Source organism: Choloepus didactylus, chromosome 7 (genome assembly GCF_015220235.1).
Source record: "Choloepus didactylus isolate mChoDid1 chromosome 7, mChoDid1.pri, whole genome shotgun sequence".
NCBI classification, from domain to species: Eukaryota; Metazoa; Chordata; class Mammalia; order Pilosa; family Megalonychidae; genus Choloepus; species Choloepus didactylus.
This window is the reverse complement of record NC_051313.1, coordinates 28,306,187-28,320,453: the sequence shown is the minus strand read 5'-3', so window position 1 is coordinate 28,320,453 and position 14,267 is coordinate 28,306,187.

Sequence of the window (14,267 nt, the reverse complement as noted above, 5' to 3'; positions counted from 1 at the left end):
TTTATGCTTTACTCAGTGAGCCCACTTCTTCCATTTTAAATGTAATATCTTAGAGTCAGTCCTCAGATGTCTCATTTCTATCCATTTTCTCCAGTAGGGGCATAAAACTTCTCATAGTCCAGCTGTAACTAAGGTTTGTATCCTTTCCTACACTTCAATTTTATATCACCTACCGTTTGCTATATATTCAATGCCTCAAACAAAACTAATGAACTTTGCCACTGAGCAGATTCATCTGTAAAATCTACCTAATTTTATGCTGTTACCAGTCCTGATGTCTCAAAGAAATTTCAACTTGGCATCTATCATCCTTTCTTCATCAGCTTGTGAATCTTTTCATATTCCCTAATTCACTGGTTGGAAAGCCATCCACCTAACCATGACAGCCAGAAAACAGGTTGTTATCCAGTGCCCCTGCCTCTCCTTTACTCATCCATTTTACTTCCTTAATATCAGTCCCATCCACTCCCAAATCTTAGTTCAAGCATTCAGCATCTTACACCTAAAATACAAACAAATGAAATAAAATAAAAATAAATGCAAAAACCCCCAAACCATCTTACCTGATGTATGTTCTTCTAACCTGGAATGTCTCTTGCCCCTGGTTCTCGCTTTCACCATTTGCACTGTACTCACTTTGTGCCAACAGATTGATGTTTGAACATTTCACATACTGTCCAGTGAAAACCCCATAAATAACTCTTCATTGTCTAATGGATGGAGCAAGAAGCTGAGCATGTGTTCAAGAACATCCTTGAAAAGCAGACTCCTTCCTTCTCCAAAGTAAACTTAGGCAACCAGATTCACCTGTGATTTCATCTCCAGCCTTACCACCTACAAGTCCGGCTGCATACCTGCTGTATTTTATATAACTGTGTGCCTTTATACTTGCTGTTCAGCTGTTCAAAATGTGCCTCCCATCATGCAGCTAGAGAAAGCCCTGTCACCCTTCCAAATCTGGTTATTAGTAACAATGTGTCCCATTAATTGAAGCATTTGTTATGAGCTTTCTCAGCATTGTGTGCATGCACTAGCCCATTTGATCCTTATCACAATCCTATGAAATAGGAGCTACTATATTTCCATGTCATAGAAGTGGAAACCTTGGCAAGGAGAGACTAAGTAACTTGCTAAATATTGGTGGTATTGGGATTCAATCATAAGTTTGTTTGATCCCAAAGTTATACTGAGCTATGCTGAACCCACTAGGCCCAGTCCTAATCATTCATAATTTTCTTTTCTGCTGGCTTTGGACCTTCTCCATACTCCAATTTTCTGTATAACAATAAAAATGATGGTGACAGACACATAAATTTCTGGCACTCTCCTAAGTGCTTTGATAACACAATTCACTTAATCCTAACAGCAACCCTATGAGAAAGAGTCTATCATTATCCTCATTTTACCAATAGGGAAACTGAGGCATGGAAAGTAAAGTAATGTGTCCTAGGAAACACATAATTATGGGTTTATAGTTTCATTTCCCTCAGCATGGGCATTTTGAGAAGAAAGTTGTCTTTGTCATCATTTTAACACCAGTATCTAAAAAGTACATGGCCCTGAGGATTCTGGGAAGATGGAGGCATAGAAAGAAGTGGAAGACTTAGTCTCCCCCAGAACAATTCATAAATGAACAAAAAACCAGTAAATAACCTGGAATGGTAGCGGGGAGACAAACGTGACTGTGCACTCAACATCCACCGACATGAATTGGGAGGAATGCCCAAGATCACAGCATAAAATCTGTAAGTAAATTTGCGGACCTGCACTGGGAGTCGAGAACCTAGAGCCGGGAGCCCCTCCCTCACGGAAGCCACACCGTGCACTTTCTCAGCCCAGCTCCAAGTGAGGTTTTAATATTAACTGCTCAATACAGACAGCAAATCCTCAACAAGCAGACAGAGGCTTTTGGTGACAACTGACCTTGGGAGAATCAGGGGAAATATTCTGTCTCTCACTCTCTCTCTGTGGAGAAAACCTCAGCTGCTCTCAGCCCACAAGGCATTGCAGTAAAGACAGCCTCACACATTCTGCATTCTGAAACGAGCTGCGGCCCAGGGCTTCCCTAGAGGGACAGTGCACACTGATGACATAGCACGGCATCCCACTCAGCTGAAGGAGGATCGCAGCTGGGAGGGGGGATCCACTTGGAGAACCCAGGGGCGCTACGCCAAGTCCAGTGGTTTATGGGGCACCAAGAGAGAGCTGTCCTCCCTCCCTGGCCACCCGTGCACATGCCCCACATTCAGGGCGGGCGACTCCGGTGGTGCGCACAGGTTGAGCTCTTCAACTGAACACACAAGAATCATTTCCCCACACTATGCAGGAAAAAAGGTGAGAACTGACTGGAGGGATATAGATGGCTCACAGATGCCATCTGCTGCTTAGTTAGAGAAAGTGTACATCACCAAACTGTGTCTCTGAAAAATTAGATCGATATCCTTTTTTTTTTGATACAACTTGAAAGAATCCTATCAAGCAAAACAAATGCCAAGAGACCAAAAACAACAGAAAATCTTAATGCATATGATAAAACCAGATGATATGGAGAATCCAGCTCCAAACACACCAATCAAGATTTTGGAAGAAACTTTATACCTCACAAAATTAATTAAAGAACTACAATCAAAGAATGAAAACATGGCAAAGGATTTAAAGGACATCAAGAGGACCATGGCCCAGGATATAAGTGCCATGAAAAAGACCCTTGAAGAGCATAAAGAAGACATTGCAAGAATAAATTAAAAAATAGAAGATCTTATGGAAATAAAAGAAACTGTTGGCCAAATTAAAAAGACTCTGGATACTCACAATGTAAGACTAGAGGAAGCTGAACAACATCTCAGTGTCCTAGAAATCCACAGAACAGAAAATGAAAGAACAAAAGAAAGAATGGAGAAAAAAATTGAAAAAATCACAATGGATCTCAGGGATATGATAGATAAAATAAAATGTCCAAACTTAAGACTCATTGGTGTCCCAGAAGGGGAAGAGAAGGGTAACGGTCTAGAAAGAGTATTCAAAGAAATTGTTGGGGAAAACTTCCCCAACCTTCTGCACAATATAAACACACAAAGCATAAATGCCCAGCGAACTCCAAATAGAAGAAATCCAAATAAACCCACCCCAAGACATATTCTGATCAGACTCTCAAATACTGAAGAGAAGGAGCAAGTTCTGAAAGCAGCAAGAGAAAAGCAATTCACCACATACAAAAGAAACAATATAAGACTAAGTAGTGACTACTCAGTGGCCACTATGGAGGTGAGAAAGCAGTGGCATGACATATTTAAAATTCTGAAAGAGAAAAATTTCCAGCCAAGAATACTTTATCCAGCAAAACTCTCCTTCAGATTTGAGGGAAAGCTTAAATTTTTCACAGACAAACAAATGCTGAGAGACTTTGCCAATAAAAGACCTGCCCTACTTCAGATGCTAAAGGGAGCCCTACCAACAGAGAGACAAAGAAAGGAGAAAGAGATATAGAGAATTTTAACAGACATATATAGTACCTTACATCCCAAATCACCAGGACACTCATTTTTCTCTAGTGATCACAGATCTTTCTCCAGAAGGGACCATAAGCTGGGACATAAAACAAGCCTCAAGAAATTAAAAAAAAAAAAAAAAATTGAATATACTCAAAGAACATTCTCCAAACACAATGGAATACAAATAGAAGTCAATAATTTTTGAACTATAACTCCACTATTTACTTCCTACATGATAAAAAATACACAAACTCTAAGGACAAATCAATGGTTTTGAAGTCAATGTAAAATATGTAATTTTAGACAACTATATAAAGGTGGGGGAATGAAGGAGTATAGGAACATAGTTTATGTGCCCTATTGAAGTGAAGGTGGTATCAAAGAAAAACAAGATTGATAGGGATTTAAGAGGTTAATTTTAAGCCCCACAGTAAACACAAAGAAATTATCAGAGAATATAACCATAGAGATGAAAAGTAGAGTTTGGGTTAAGAGAAATGGGGGAAGGGGCAATGGGAAGTTAAGAAAGGAGTGTAGGGTTGCTGTTTGAGGTGAAGGGAAATTTCTAGTAATGGATGGTGGGAAGAGCATAACATCATTCTAAATGTGATTAATCCCACTAATGGAAGGCTAGGAAAGGGGTGAAATGGGAAGATTTAGGCTGTATATATGTTTCCACAATTGCAAAAAAGAAAAAAAAAAAAAAAAAGACAGTCTAACTAGACAACAATTGAATGCTAAGGATGAACTTGCATGGGATTGGAGGGTGGAGAACAGGTGGCTCGAAGGGACACAGTTGAGACATAAGGAAAAGGAAATATAGAATGTAAGCATTGTATCATTGTTGAATCTCTTATACTTCTTAGCTGTGCTTAATGGAATTACATAAAAGAATGTTCTTGTTCATGGGAAGTACATACGTGAATTATAGTCTATGTTCAAGGATGTGTGCAGCTAACTCTCATATATTCAGAAGACAGAGAAATATATGATGGATGATAGATAGGGAGGGAGGGAGGGAGAGAAAGAAATAGTGATGTGACAGCATGTTAAAGTTGGTGGATTGAGCTATCGGGGGAGGGGGGGGTCAGGGTATGATGGAATTCTGTGTATGGGGCTAGTATTGTTTTTGCAACTATTCATGTAACTTTGAATTTATTTCAAAATAAAATAAAATAAAAGTACATGGCCCTTGAAGAGAACTTCATAAATATTTATTAAATTGGTGATCCTTGACCCATCTCTGTCCACTAACCCTTCCACGACATTCAGACAGTTCACAAATCTGAATTTGCCTCTGGCATTTGCTCTTCATTTCCTCAGCTGCCACCCTCTCTGGATTTTTACCTCAATAATAACCTGTCTCTTATAATCCAGTAGCAGGCCAGAATGACTTAATCTTCATGATATTCATTGTTTGCATATCTCTCCCTTGATCAAAACACCATAATATTTTCTACTTCTTAAAGAATAAAATTGAAACCCCAGAGCTTGTCACTGAATGCCTTCTCTAGTAAAATCCCAAGCTACTTCTACAAACTTATTTTACATTATAAATAATAATCCAGGTTTTGGATTATTATTATTAATCCAGGTTCTGGATTATTATTATTTAGTCTGTGCTTAGCACTCTTAAGCACTTTGTTTATGTTATCCAACTTAACACTTAAACTAAACTTATTTTACAATAAGGAAATACAAAATTGGAGCAAACTTCTCTACCAGGCAAAATGGTTCTTGATTCCAAAAAGTCCATATGTGTTTCTGGACTGGAATGACCTCCATTTATCCATATGTCTTTCAAAGATCATTTCTAATTCCTTCTTTTTTTCATGACCCACTCTTTTAATTTTCCTACAGCGCAAAGATTAATACCTTAATATAACTCTTTCAGCATTTATTATTTGTCACTCCCCATGTTATTGTATGTCTCTCCCTTATTATTATTTTGCTTGTTTTATTTATGTCTTGCTGCTGCAACTTGACTTTCAGTATCTTTAATGCAGGAATCATGTATAAACATTCTTGACCTTCATTACCTATCATAATGCCCTGCAAATATCATCTGTTTATAATGATAAGTCATCAAATATAAAGGGTGGTTCAGACTTTTTATTCTCCTACAATCACAATTTACATTAAGAATGTGATGTAATTTAAATATTCACATCAGGAAAAAATGGTAAATAGATGTAACTAATTCTTAAGTCTCCTGTGAAAGAAAAAGTAAACAAGGATGTTTGATCGAGAGCAAGGTTTACTAACAATGAGTTGCCAAATGTAGATAATATCTTTTCTTCTTTTTTTATCTTGCCCTGTGGAGATCCCATAGATATCTCTGATGAGTTTTAATCTTTTTCTGCAATCTTTAGACAATTTTTGAGATGTCACTTAGCACTTAAGTTTTCCATGAATTCAGCCTGATAAATTAACATGTTCATTTGATCATTATATAAAACTGCATTTTTGGTGAACAAAGTAGTTCCTTTATGTGCCTTTACTTACATCATTCCTGGAGTTGAAGTGGGATGAATCTTCTAATTCAAGCACAGAAATTCCCATTCGCTGAGAAACAAATAATCTTATCAAGATTCAAAATGGATTAGAAGATAAGTCATTGAAACTGTCAAAATGTTAGGTAGACAAGTGATATCAACAAACAATGGCCTTATAATAGAAGATGAAAACGGCAAAAATAATCTTTCTGTTTTTCTTAACTTTAAAATCAAGATAAATAGGCCCATTCTCATGAGAAACAAAAAGTTTATAGTATGGAGAAATTAGAAAAATCCTCTTTTGGAAAACTAAAATCTCTTCAAGAATTCAATCAGAAAGAGAAACTTCACTGTGAATCATCAAAAATTTTCATCATGCTTTTGAATTGGAAAAAGATTTCATCCATAAGAAGCATGTAATGAGGAAGCTACATTTCTCAGTAATTTAAAGGATATTGTAAATGCAATCTGCCCTTTCTTCAAGCAAAACTACCTTTCCAAATGATTAAAGGAAATTACGCCAAATTTCACTGAACTGGCCTGATAATGTGAACATTGAAATTTTAAAATTAGAGTCAATAGGTTTTAATCATTGACCAGAATGCTTCCATTTTGGTTGTGAACATGCAAGGTTAACATGTATTGTCTAGTTTGTAAGTTTTTTCATGAAAGAACATTAATTTGTATTTTCAGTAAGTAGTAAGTCTTTTAGAATTTTAACCCAAACAGAGTTCAGGGAGAAAGTAAACAGGTAGATAAAATAGAATCCACCTGATCTAACATTTGGAGCATTTTGCACATGCATCAGAAATGTTATTGATATTTTGTTACTTCAACTAATAGTGTACCCAATTTCTATAATACTGATATGTAACAAGTAACTCTTGGAGAGTTTTTTGTTGTTTTGGATTTGGGTTGAATTTAGTCTACAATAGATGAATTATGTGACACTGATTGGATTTGGGGATAAGAGTGAAAGCATATTTATTTGACATATGGAAATGTGCTCTTTATTTGAAGAATTTATTGAAGCTTGTCAGTAGCTTACCTCTGTTGTTTATGGCCTATCCAAACTGTTGGAAAGGGGTTTAATGGCAAGTCTGAGCAAAATAAAGAATACAACAAAAGTTCAGCATGAGTGGAGCTTTGTTATAATTCAGTTCTAGCATGCTACAATGTCTTCATGACATTGGCAATACAAAATTTATTCTCCATAGAAGATGGAAAGAAAAATAAATCTCTTCATCAATTTCTAATGTGTTTTGAAATCCCACCAACAGGTTCCTTTGTATCTGTGCCAGTTTGGATGTATTACGTCCCCAAAAATGCCATTATCTTTGATGCAATTTTGTGGGGGCAGCCACATTAGTGTTGATTAGGTTGGAATCTTTGAGCGTTTCCATGGAGATGTGACTCAATCAACTGGGCAAGACCTTTGCTTGGATAATTTCCATTGAGGCATTACCCCACCCATTTGAGATGGTCTGAATTAAATCACTGGAGCCATATAAAAAGCTGACAAACAGAAGGAACTCAGTGCAGCTGTGAGTGACATTTTGCTCAGCAGCTAAGAAGTGACATTTTGGAGAGAGCTGCAGCTAAGAGAGGACAGAACCCCCCAAGCACATTTTGGAAAAGCCATTTTGAAACACAACCTGGGAGCAAGTAGACACCAGCCACATGCCTTCTGTGCTAACAGAGGTTTTCCAGATGCCAATGGCCATCCTTCAGTGAAGATACCCCGTTGTTATGCTTTACCTTGGACACTTTATGGCCTTAAGACTGTAACTATGTAACCAAATAAATCCCCTTTATAAAAGCCAATCCATTTCTGGTATTTTACATAACGGCAACATTAGCAAACCAAAACAGCATCTTTTTCAACCTTCTTTCTTCAGATACTACACTTTGAAGAACCGACTGCTGGATCTCTCCTAACAAGTGGTCCCACCTCTTCATTTTTATTGTGGTCATTCCAGACTTCAAATGCCAAGTCAGTCAACTAACCATTTTTCCTGACTGCTTATGTAAGACTATTTATAAAATTCTGTGATAATTTTTGTCAGATATTATTTTCTTAGTCCAGATAGTGTTTGAAAAGAAGGAATAAATATATGTGTATGTATGTTTTTAATTAAAAAACAGTTAATATAAATTATGCTTGAGATTAGGCTTTTAATTTTAAATGAATAGAAATGAAATGCAAAAACTAACTTTAGTGAAAACTTGAATATGCTGTATGAGCTATTTCAAAATGTTATAAAAGGTTGTGTTTCTTTAAACTGTCCAGCATCTTCTCTGCAATTTAGAGTACTGATCATCTGTAGTTCATTTCTGTCAAATTACAGAACCTCTCAGTCCTCATAATAACCTATCAAGGACTTACATCTAAAAGTGACACTTTCTGAATTACTAAAGTATTTTAATAGCACAAAATATGAATGAATATAAAGAATGGGATAAAAAGATGACATTTCCTTTAGTGAAGCCTCGTTTTTCAGAAGTTCTTTGTTTTTCTGTAAATTATTCTTTTTAAGCCAAGGACAGTCTGCCTGTACCCCTGCAGGCTGTGCATCCTTGTGTTCTCAAAATGTCAGAAGAAATTTCAAGTAAAATTTTACATTTAACTCCATATGAATAAACTATAAATAATAAATAACTACATTTTGAATTAATGATCCTCTAAGAAATTCTAAAAATAAATTGTGGATGGCATTTTATTTTCTGTCTTTCTCCTTGAAAATTTGCTGCAGAATACTTTCTTTTTATCTTCCACTTGATGGCAGTTCTGTCTTTTATCAAAATAACATTATTGAATTGCCTGTATATGTAATGATGCCTACACCTGAGTTCACACTCATATTCAGTATAGGAAATTATAAATACAGTGACATTTATGTTCACTGTAGATGCACACACGCACATTCTTCAACCTGAAAATGTGTCGTGTCTGCAGCACTTTCTTTCATACACATAAAGGAGAAAGGGAGACTCTACGATGTCAATGAGATAATTTCAAAGATGACACACCTTACCCTCACAGTTTCCTGTCTCAAAATAGCTCTGTGGAAATTTTACCATCAAAGATATTATCATTAACAAATCCTCCTTTTAACTGGAAATATACCTGGGAGATTTAGATGCCACTTACAAAGAGTTTAAATAATAGTATGGCATTTAAGTCACTTTCCTCCTCAGAAAAAGAGTTTTGAAATTTTAGTCTAGCCACCACCTGAGTTGAACAACTTGTACTGATCTGAATATGTCAGGTTCCCCATAAAAGGCCATCTTCTCTTAATCCATCCCTGTGGGGGCAGCCCTAGTGTTGGGTGGAATCTTTTGATTAGGTTGTTTTCCGTGGAGATGAAACCCAGACCATTCAAAGTGGTTCTTAATACCCTTGCTGGAGACCTTTATGAGAGGATAAAAGACAGATGAAGCTCAGAGGGCTCTGAGAAGCTAAGGGAGACATTTTGCAGAAAGCCATTTTGAAACCAGAAACCAGGAGAAGAAGGACCAGCAGACATCACCATGTGCCTTCCCGTGTGACAAGGGAACCCCAGATGCCAACAACCTTTCCTCAGAGAAGGTATCTACCTCTTGATGCCTTAATTTGGACATTTTCATGGACTTAGAACTGTATATTTGCAAACTAATAAATCCCCACTGAAAAAGCCAACCCATTTCTTGTATATTGCATTCCAGCAGCTTTAGCAAACTGAAACACAAATATTAAATAAAAAGTTAAAACATGGTAGCATTGAACCAAGAGCAAAACTCTGCCCTGTGTTTTGGGTTAGACACAAGGGATTAACAAACAGATAAGATAAGAAAAGGAGTTAAGAGAAGAGAAGAGTAAAACTCCACCTGCAGGTCCTTGTAGTAGGATTTGACAGCAGTTATATATGTCTGTCTTCATTGTCTAATATTTGTCATGCTGCAAGAATTATGTTAAAGAATAACTAATCTACTATATTTATAAAAATAGGTGTTCTTTATTAAATTTGGAGCACCATAGTAAAGTACAAAGTGAACATTATAGGAATATCATTCCGTACATCTCTTATGTATATAGAGATAGAAAATAAATACATAAGCCAAATGTGTAAATAATATCATGCTATATGGTCTATTAATTTCAGTTGAGTGAATTAATAGACTAATTTCACTTGATTTAAAAAGTTTATAAAAACATTAATAACTAGAATCATAGTGTTTAATACTGTTTTTCAATTTTAGAACATCTTGTTGACCCTCTGCTTGGAAAAAATGGAGAAATGCATCTGTCACACAAATATCTTATATTATTATTTTTACTGTACTTAGTATCTCCAATCCTCTTGTCACATTTTCCTTATATCTATTTCCATCACAGTTTCATTCCCACTATATCACTGAAGCCACTTTGTTAATGCTCTTCCATGGTCAATTCTTAGTCCTTATTTTACATGACCTTTTAGCAGCATTTAACAAAAATGATCCTTCCATCCTCCTTGAAACACTTCTTTCACTTGGCTTCTAGGACACCAGATTTTCTCAGAAGTTTCTCCTTTCCATTCTCCTTTGCTTACACCTTCTCTTTCAACTTTTAATATTGTAGAACTCCATGACTCAGTTTCTTGGACTGCTTTTCTAGTTACACTTACATCCACCATCATAGCTTTAAAACCATATATATCTTGAGGACTCCCGAATTCTTCACGTCTTGTGCTCTCTGTAAATTTCAAACACATATATCCAATTGTTTTCTTGAAATTACATCTGGATGTCTAATAGACACTTCAAACCTAATACGGCCAAAACTAAGCTTATAGATCTCCAAACAGTTGACCAACCAAACAAATATACAATAAATAAATAAACACCAGCTCTACCTGCTGCCTTCTTCAGCTCATTTGGTAGTAGCATCAAGCTTTTCGGTTAACTAGACAAAAACAAAAGCAAAAACAAAAACAAGCTAGGATTGTTTTTGACCTTTCTTTTCCATAGCCAACATTTATTCCATCAGAAAAGACACAGTAGCTTGATTTTCACAATATATTCAGAATTTGACTACTTCTGCCATGCCTCCTGCTACCACCGTGATCTGATCTCTGGATCACTACAATCATCTACAGTTATTTTATCAAGAACAGATCGTAGTTGTTCTATTAACTGATTCTTTCATATTTTGTATGACCTGGTCCCTTTATAATTGGAAAAGAAATTGGCTCTATATTCCTCAATATGGAAATTGCTCAGTTGTCTTCTGGATATGATGAACCAAGGTGCTCCTCACTTTTCCCCTTATAAGTGACATGTTCTGTTCTACCTGAATGTCTAAAAAGTCTTTATCATTGCGGTTCAGTAACTTAAAGATATGTTCCAATGTTGATCACACAATAAAGATTTCCTAGAACAAAGCAAGTTCCTTAGATTCTCAAACTCAGTTCTCCTTGTTTTTCAGGGAAATTTTCTTTTAATATATGTTTGTTCATATTTTTCTCTTAAGTTTTTGGATTCTGTACCTTAGAGACTCCAATCATCATTCTTCTTTGTTTTCTTTCTGACTTATTTAATCTCTGTGAGTCTTTCTTCCCCATTTACTCTCATTATATCAGGGATTCCTACTGAATTGGGAATTCAATTTTGAACTGTACATAGTCTATTCCATTATATATCTAATGTGTTTATTAATTATGCAATCAAATTATTTTATGATATCATTGTATCAATGAGCTCTTCTTATATTAAATCAACTTTCGTAACTTCTACAGAAAACATTACCTGCAAATAATTTTCTTCTTTTTGTTAAGTAACATTTATTTATACCCTTGGATCTTTGTTTCCTTTTTCTTTCTTATTTTTTTTCTAAAAGTTTGTTTATTGTTAGCTTGCATACTTATTGTTTCTCATGCTTAATATTAACAGCTTTGTACAGATTTTTGTTTTCTCCTACATAATGTGGGGAAATTATCTTTGACACCTCCAGATCTTTACATGATAGCTACTTGATACCCTCTCTAAGGTACAGTTTAAGAACTACAGTTTTGCTATCAGAAGCATCTTTTGATATTTTGAAGGTATGAGGTGGGGAGAAAAAAGCTCTACTTAGTTGAATGCAAACTTTTATGGATAACCTGGTCTCTGTTCTCTCTTGTGAGATGTTAAGTGTCTTTTAGCAGAATTCATTGCACTGAGTTCAAGTGTATAATATTCCTGAAGAAGGCTCCACTTGCATTTTTGGTCATTCTCCTGGAACATGGTGGTTTTAACTGTCTCTGCTAAGAACCTGAGATCCTATTGGTGGCAAAAGAATCTTACATTCTTCAATGGCTTTCTTCAAATTTTCTCTAAAATATGACAGTCTAATCACACATTTTCAATCTGCTTTTCCTCAGATTGGGGGATATTAATAAAAATTCTCAGATTTTTTTTCAATTAAACCTCTTTCTCTTTATGCCATTTGAAGGGTGGGCTATACCACATCAGAATCAGCTACTTATTATTTTTAACAGACTTTATCTTTTAGAGAAGCTTTAAGATTACAGAAAAATTGCACAGAAAGTATGGAGAGTTTCCATATATGCCCTTTTCCACTGCAATTTTATACAGTGTCCCCTACTACTAACAATCTTGCATTTTTGTGGGTTATTTGTCACTATTGATGAATCAGCATTGACAAATTAATATTAATTAAAATTCATGGTTACATTAGGGTCCAGTATTTGTGTTGTACAGTTTTGTAGGTTTTGACAAATACATAATGTCATGGACTCACCATTTCAGTATGATAAATTTTGTTTCAGTGCCCTAAAAATCCCTTGTGCTACAATTACTCATACTCCACTCCTTCTGAACCCCTGGAACACCAATCTGTTCACTATCTCTTTGTTTTGCCTTTTCCAGAATATCATATAGTTGGAATCTTTGAGTTTGTAGCTTTTTTCTATTTGCTTCCTTCACTAAGCAATTTGCATTTAAGATTCCTCCATATCTTTTCATGGCTTGATAGCTCAATTTCTCTTTATTGCTGAATACTGTTCCTGTGTATGGGTGCACCACAGTTTGTGTGTGAATTAACCTAATGAAGGACATTTGGTTGCTTTCAATTTTTAGCAATGATGAATAAAGCTGCTATAAACATTTGCATGTAGGTTTTTGCATGGACACACATTTTCAAGTCAGTTGAGTAAATACGTAGAAGTGTGACTGCTGGATCTTTTGCTAAGTCTTCAAAAGTGGTAGTACAATTTTGCATTCCCACCATCAATGGACAAAAGTTCGTGTTACTCTTATCTTTGTCATTATTTAGTTTTGTCCGTGTTTCAGATTTTAGGAATACTAATGAGTCTATAATAGTATCTCATAGATGTTTTAATTTATAATTCCCTAATAGCACTGTTAACAATCTTCTCATATGCTTATTTATCATCTGTTTATCTTCTTTAGTGATATGTCTGTTCAAATTTGGGTTTTTGTCCATTTTTTAATTGAGTTGCTTGTTTTCTTATGGTTAAGGTTTACAAATCCTGTGTCAGATGTGTTTGGCAAATATTTTTCCTAGGCTGTGGCTTCTCTTCCCATTCTCTTAACATTGTGTTTTGCAGAGTAGGAGTTTTTAATTTTAATTATGTCCAACTTATCAGTTTTTCTCATGGATCATGCTTTGGTGCTGTATCTAAAAACGTAATCACCATATCTATAGTTATCTAGATTTTCTCCTATGTTATTATCTAGATGTATTATAATTTTGCATTTTGCATTTAATTCTATCATCCATTTTGAGTTAATTTTTGGGACAGGTATAAAGTTTGTGTTTGGATTCATTTTTTTTTGCATTTGAAGTTGAAAAGATTTTACTTTCTTCGTTGTCAGTAGCCTTTATTCCCTTTCCAAAGATTAGTTGCCTATATATGTGTGGGTCTATGTCCATGCTCTAAATTCTGTCCTTTTGATCCATTTTTCTGTTTTTGCACCAATACCACATTACTATGGTTTTATATTAAGTCTTGAAGTCAGGTAGTGCTAGTATTCCAACTGGTTCTTCTTCAGTATCATATTTCCTATTCTGGGTCTTTCGCCTTTCCATATTAACTTTAGAAGCAAGTTGTGAATATTCACAAAATAACTTTCTGGGATTTTGATTGTGATTGCCCTGAATCTGTAAATCAAGTTTGGAGGAACTGACACCTTTATAATATTGAGTCCTCCTCTTCATGAACATGGACTCTTATTTACTTAGATCTTTGAATTCTTTCAACACTGTCTTGTGCATTTCCTCATATAGATCTTGTACATA